The sequence below is a fragment of the Epinephelus moara genome, chromosome 15 (assembly GCF_006386435.1).
Source record: "Epinephelus moara isolate mb chromosome 15, YSFRI_EMoa_1.0, whole genome shotgun sequence".
Classification (NCBI taxonomy): domain Eukaryota; kingdom Metazoa; phylum Chordata; class Actinopteri; order Perciformes; family Serranidae; genus Epinephelus; species Epinephelus moara.
The window spans coordinates 604,034-610,490 of NC_065520.1; the positions used below are offsets into that span (position 1 = coordinate 604,034).

Below are 6,457 nucleotides of genomic sequence, written 5' to 3' on the forward strand. Positions count from 1 at the left end.
TCTTCACACCGATGGTCTCATTTGCTGTTGTAGGTCACGCACAGACATCAGCAGAAACGAGAGACTTTTGCATATCCAGTTAAAAGTTCCTTGTAGCGGCTTTAAGTTCTTGTTTCGCTGTATTTCCCCTGATGCTGCCAAGCCCTGTTAAACTATAATGGTGACCAGCTGCATAGCATGCCGATGTTAAAGGATGGGTTTTTTCTTCAGTGTCTGACATCTCAAGTCACTGCCCAAGTGCCCGATTTTGACAACTTCGGAGTGAGACTGTGCTCCTAAGAGAGGTCCTTTAGCAAACAGTCCTAAATGTGCACAAAAAAATATTAGGCTGACTGGTCCAGTAGTTTGCAAACCTAATCACAGTTTGGACACCCTTTGGAGTGAGACCAGATTGATAATAAGTCTCTTACAAGAATTAGAAGTGTGAAAAATGTCTTTATACTTTTTGTTTGTTCCGCTCTGTTTTGTGTCCAATACACCTTGTCTTCCCAAATTAGTGCATGTATATAGGTTTTTTCAAACCAGCCATTAGGGAATATGGGCAAAGGGACAAGATTTTCCAAAGTGGGCCCCTCTTGCACACCCACTGGTGTAAAGAGGAAATGGTTATCAACTCTTATTTTTCAAAACATACTCAATTTATGTCATTGCAAGACTGTTTAAGCACCACAGTACACAGAAATAATTTTGAAAAATGGCAATGTTCCTTTTTCCCGCCAAAATTTAGCAGAGCTTTGCAACGTTACCACAGGAAGTGGGGCCTAACCTGTCTGACTTTTACAGAAATGACAAGTGTCATGAGTTGGCATCCTGTTAGTACTCTTGATGTGTGTGAATGTACAAGGGCCGTTTCATAGCTGTTTGCAGCTTTAATTTATTAATTTATTTTTTAGGGCCATCGCTGCATCATGGGGTGGAGGGTGGCTGGTGGAGGGTAGAGGTGGGGTGGGCAGAGAAATCGGTGCAATACTGTACAATGAACTTTCATCTGTCTATTTTTGTGAAACTCACTGAAAACATTAAAAAAAAAGAAATATTTTAGATAAGGTTAAAATACACTTTTGGTACTCGAAGACAATCAACTAGTCTGTTACCAGTGCTCCTCTCTCCAATCTGCAGCCCCGTTACCACTGTTTTTTTCCCCGCAATGAGTCACCTCTCATGAGATTTCAGAACAAGACTATTTGCTCGTGAGACTTGGACACCAGTAGCGCTCTTTCCGTAATGTTTTCAAACACCACTTAATCACAAGCTCAGCCTGTTCGTGGCAAAACAAGCACTCTAAGTGGACGTACAGTGAGGGGCCGACCTGCCCCAAGTGGTTACATTGCAGCTGCCAGCTGCAGCAGCTGCAGCTCCATCTCTCAATACTGGACCAATTTCAAAATATTTGTTGTTCACATTAGTCACTTAAACACAAAAACATGGGGAAACGGGGTCCAAATTACTGGAGTTCCCCTCTAAGTAGGTAAATTAAGTAAAACACATGTATCCTTACATGCTGCAAGCTGCAGAAGTGTACAGCTTCCTCCCTAACTGATGCTCTTTGCTTCCACATCCGAAAGTGCCTTATTTATTATGTTCATTTTACTCAGTGTATGCCTGATATAATCAATATCCCCAAAGAACCCGTAGACTGTATATAAAGATGGACAACCAGTCTTCCCTTCCTTCCACTGTCCAAAATATCTCAAATATGGCTGCTGCCATCTTGTATTAGTAACACCCAAGTTCACTTTCATATAACTACAGGTGAACTTCAATAACAAAGCCAACAGTCAGTGTGGGTCAAAATGCCATAACAGGCTTAACTCAGGGTCCCTAACAGTAATATTATAGTGTCTTGCTGCAGGGGGTGTGGTGCACCAATCTATAGGCCGGTGCACTGGAAGTATACTATCTGTGGATAACCAAAACTACACACAAAATAAAGCCCTTTCCCAACAGAAAAACACCCAAACTACAACCAGTGATGCACCAAACTTTAAGTTATATCACCACAACTCACCACCTGCATCGCTAAAAGATAGTTCAATTTACTAAAATAGAGATGAAACAATTAACCATGAATAACATAAAATAGGATTTACAATAAATGGCAATCAGCACTTTGCCTGTCAATTGAACACAACTCATGTTAATCTTTGTCCAACCACTGACAGACCTTTCCTCTGCCTCCTCCCCTGGACTGTTAGGAGCCTTTACAAAAAGAAACAATAAGTTGCTGGCAGACCCATATTTTGTAATTGTCATTTTTGCAGTCAAAAATACAAATACTTCAATCTAAACACTTAAAATACAATACCTCAGGGTGTGTTTGCACCCCTACACTACCTAACAATAAAATAAAATAAAAACTAATTCAAAAAGAAAAAAAAAAAACAATACCTCAGGGTGTGTTTGTACCCCTATGCTTCCTTACCAATAAAATAAAATAAAAACAATACCTCAAGGTGTGTTTGTACCCCTACACTACCTAACAATAAAATAAGATAAAAACAATACCTCAGGGTGTATGCACCCCTACACTTCCTTACCAATAAAATAAAATAAAAACAATACCTCAAGGTGTGTTTGTACCCCTACGCTACCTTAACAATAATAATAATAAAACAAAACAAAAAAAAAACAAAATACCTCGGGGTGTTTTTGCATCCCTATGCTACTTTAACAATAAAAAAAAAAAAAAAAACAATACCTCAGGGTGTGTCTGCACCCCTACGCTACCTTAACAATAAAATAGTATAAAAACAATACCTCAAGGTGTTTTTGTACCCCTACGCTACCTTAACAATAAAATAAAATAAAAACAATACCTCAGGGTGTGTTTGCACCCCTACACTACCTAACAATAAAAGCAAAAAACAAACTAATTCAAAAAGAAAAAAAAAACAATACCTCAGGGTGTGTTTGTACCCCTACACTACCTAACAATAAAATAAAATAAAAACAATACCTCAAGGTGTGTTTGTACCCCTACGCTACCTTAACAATAATAATAATAAAACAAAAAAAAACAAAAAAAATACCTCGGGGTGTTTTTGCATCCCTATGCTACTTTAACAATACAAAAAAAAAAAAAAACAATACCTCAGGGTGTGTCTGCACCCCTACGCTACCTTAACAATAAAATAGTATAAAAACAATACCTCAAGGTGTTTTTGTACCCCTACGCTACCTTAACAATAAAATAAAATAAAAACAATACCTCAGGGTGTGTTTGCACCCCTACACTACCTAACAATAAAAGCAAAAAACAAACTAATTCAAAAAGAAAAAAAAAACAATACCTCAGGGTGTGTTTGTACCCCTACACTACCTAACAATAAAATAAAAAAAAAACAATACCTCAGGGTGTGTCTGCACCCCTACGCTACCTTAACAATAAAATAGTATAAAAACAATACCTCAAGGTGTTTTTGTACCCCTACGCTACCTTAACAATAAAATAAAATAAAAACAATACCTCAGGGTGTGTTTGCACCCCTACACTACCTAACAATAAAAGCAAAAAACAAACTAATTCAAAAAGAAAAAAAAACCAATACCTCAGGGTGTGTTTGTACCCCTACACTACCTAACAATAAAATAAAATAAAAACAATACCTCAGGGTGTGTTTGTACCCCTACGCTACCTAACAATAAAATAAAATAAAAACAATACCTCAAGGTGTGTTTGTACCCCTACGCTACCTTAACAATAAAATAAAATAAAAACAATACCTCAAGGTGTGTTTGTACCCCTACACTACCTTAACAATAATAATAATAAAACAAAACAAAAAAAAAACAAAATACCTCGGGGTGTTTTTGCATCCCTATGCTACTTTAACAATACATAAAAAAAAAACAATACCTCAGGGTGTGTCTGCACCCCTACGCTACCTTACCAATAAAATAGTATAAAAACAATACCTCAAGGTGTGTTTGTACCCCTACGCTACCTTAACAATAAAAGCAAAACAAACTAATTAAAAAAAAAAAAAAACAAAAAAAAAAACAATACCTCAGGGTGTGTCTGCACCCCTACGCTACCTTGATAATCAAATAAAATAAAACAATACCTTAGGGTGTGTTTGCACCCCTACACTATCTTAATAATAAAATAAAACAATACCTTAGGGTGTGTTTGGACCCCTACGCTATCTTAATAATAAAATAAAAACAATACCTCAGGGTATGTTTGCACCCTATGCTACCTTACTAATAATAGCAAAAATAAATAAATAAAAAAAAGCAATACCTCAGGGTGTGTTTGCATCCCTGTGCTACTTTAACAATAGATAAATACACTTAAAACAAACAACACCTTAGGGTGTGTTTGCACCCGTACACTACCTCAACAACAAAAGCAAAAAAAAGAACAAACAATACCTCAGGGTATGTATGTTTGCATCCCTACGTACCTGCTACTGCTATTGGTGATGTCATTTGGAGCCAGGGTATGGATAGAAGGTCTGCAGTGTTGACCAATAGTGAGCAGCACCATTGAACGCAAGCCCACTGGCACATGCAGCTGTCAGTCATGACATCACCCCTCTTTCTATAGCAACAAATAACTAACTATAATCAAACATATCAGGAAACTAAACATGAACATACATCAGCATGATAAGAACAGAAACTATCTTAGGGAAAAATGTATTTGACTGTACTTACATTTTTTTAGTTTGACCCATGTCCCATTTGCTAACATGGAAGGGGTTGGATTTACAGTAAACAGTAAACAGTAAAATCTTCAGACAGCAGAAAGAATTTATTCCATAATTTTTATTTCAGTCCTGCACATTTTTTCTTTAAATATTAAACCTTTTGCAGCATTCATACATTAATCAAAATAATCAAAATGTCACCTGTTACCCCCGCATCTGTCAGGAAGCGAGTTTATCTCTCAAACATCACCTGACTGACACACCAGGTCACCCCCACCTCCCCAATCACACATACACACAAACACACTCTCACACACTGTCCCCCATAACCTGCCTTTGAATTTGTAAACATCACCACAGTGCCCTGCTTACATTTAGCAACAATGATAAATTGTCCGGAAACTTGCCAGAGGCTCTCTGTTATTGGTTTTTAAAGCAACATGAGGTCCCATCGGAGAGTAAGTCTGACCCAATAACAACAGAAATGGATTTATGATAAAAAGGCACAGGAAATGCTGCTATGGGAAACCGAGTGACTGAGGGAGAAGCTCTTTGGGGAGAGGAGGCAAACTAAAAATGTGGAGTTTTGTAGCCCTTAAATTTTTAGTCCATGATGTCTGAAGGGTTAGATAGGCAAAAAGTGAACAGGCAGTTTCAATAAAACATTCCTGGTCATCATTACTAGCTGTCATAATAGTTTTTATGGTACCCACAGAGCTAGTTGCCTTTTGTTGTTTTCTCCTGTTTCTTTCTCTTTCTTATGTATAAATTCAGTGCATGAAATGATAGCTGTCATATAAAAACCACAATACCCAGGAGGACGTTCTTTGCTTTGAATACTAATATGATGTCTCAATGGCATAAGGCATATGATACCTCTTGGGTATTAGAAACTGCATTAATTACAGCCCAGTCGCTAGAAGAAAATATTGGCATTGTATGCTTCTGCAAACCGGGGATATCTTACATTTGCTCGTTTCATATGTATCATATCAACATTTCTACAGTGGCGAAGGACTGATTACATGTATATGAGCTTTGTCATCGAGAGATGGGGGGAAGGTGGTTGGTGTGTCACCAAGGCGAGATGACCGCCATGCTGCAGACCACTTTTTGAAACCAACCAACAACAAAACTACTTGTTTAACAAGCTTTCATTTCCAGTGGGATTGTGCCACCGAAAGTTTTTTTTTTCTCATTTTGCAGGACATCAGCTATATTTCTAAGACAAACTTTTTTTTGTTGCCCCAAGTAAATGCAGTTTTACAGCAGCCCTAAGTCTCTGCAGTGTGTTTTTATAGTGAGACATTGGCAGTATTCCCAGCAGCAACTGTGCCATCAAAACTGGTTGTTTTTTAGAGAGACATCAGTGGCATTGCCAGTGAAGACTGAGTCACCAAAACTGGGTGTTTTTTAGAGAGACATCAGTGGCATTGCCAGTGAAGACTGAGTCACCAAAACTGGGTGTTTTTTAGCGAGACAATGGCAGCATTTCCAGCAGTGAATCTTTTTTTTTTTTTTTTTTTTTTTGCAAGATATCAGCAATATTTTCAGCGAAGATTCTGCTACCAATACTGGTTGTATTTTGTGAGGCACTGGCAGCATTTCAAGCGGTGACTGTGCTACTAAACCAGGTTTATTTTAATGAGACAATCATGGCATTTCTAGCAGCAAATGTGCCACTGCCACTTTTTTTAAGTGAGACATCACTTTTGATGTTTTTTAGCCATACATAAGCTGAATTTCCAGTGGAAACTGTGCCTCCAAAACTGGGTGTTTTAGTGAGACATTGGCAGCCTTTCCAA

At 37.9% G+C, this 6,457-nt stretch overlaps 1 long non-coding RNA gene across 2 annotated transcripts; it reads right to left on the reverse strand.

Annotated features, from left to right (window-relative positions):
* Nucleotides 1-2,522: 2,522 nt before the first annotated feature.
* Nucleotides 2,523-6,245, reverse strand: LOC126401832 (uncharacterized). 2 transcript variants are annotated; one of them, XR_007571125.1, is made up of 4 exons: nucleotides 4,118-6,245; nucleotides 3,408-4,064; nucleotides 3,091-3,208; nucleotides 2,523-2,956 (listed from the first exon to the last, which is right to left on the reverse strand). It is a non-coding gene; the product is annotated as an uncharacterized LOC126401832 (long non-coding RNA). The 2 variants fall into 2 exon arrangements; XR_007571124.1 differs by having other exon boundaries at nucleotides 3,408-6,245.
* Nucleotides 6,246-6,457: the final 212 nt, after the last annotated feature.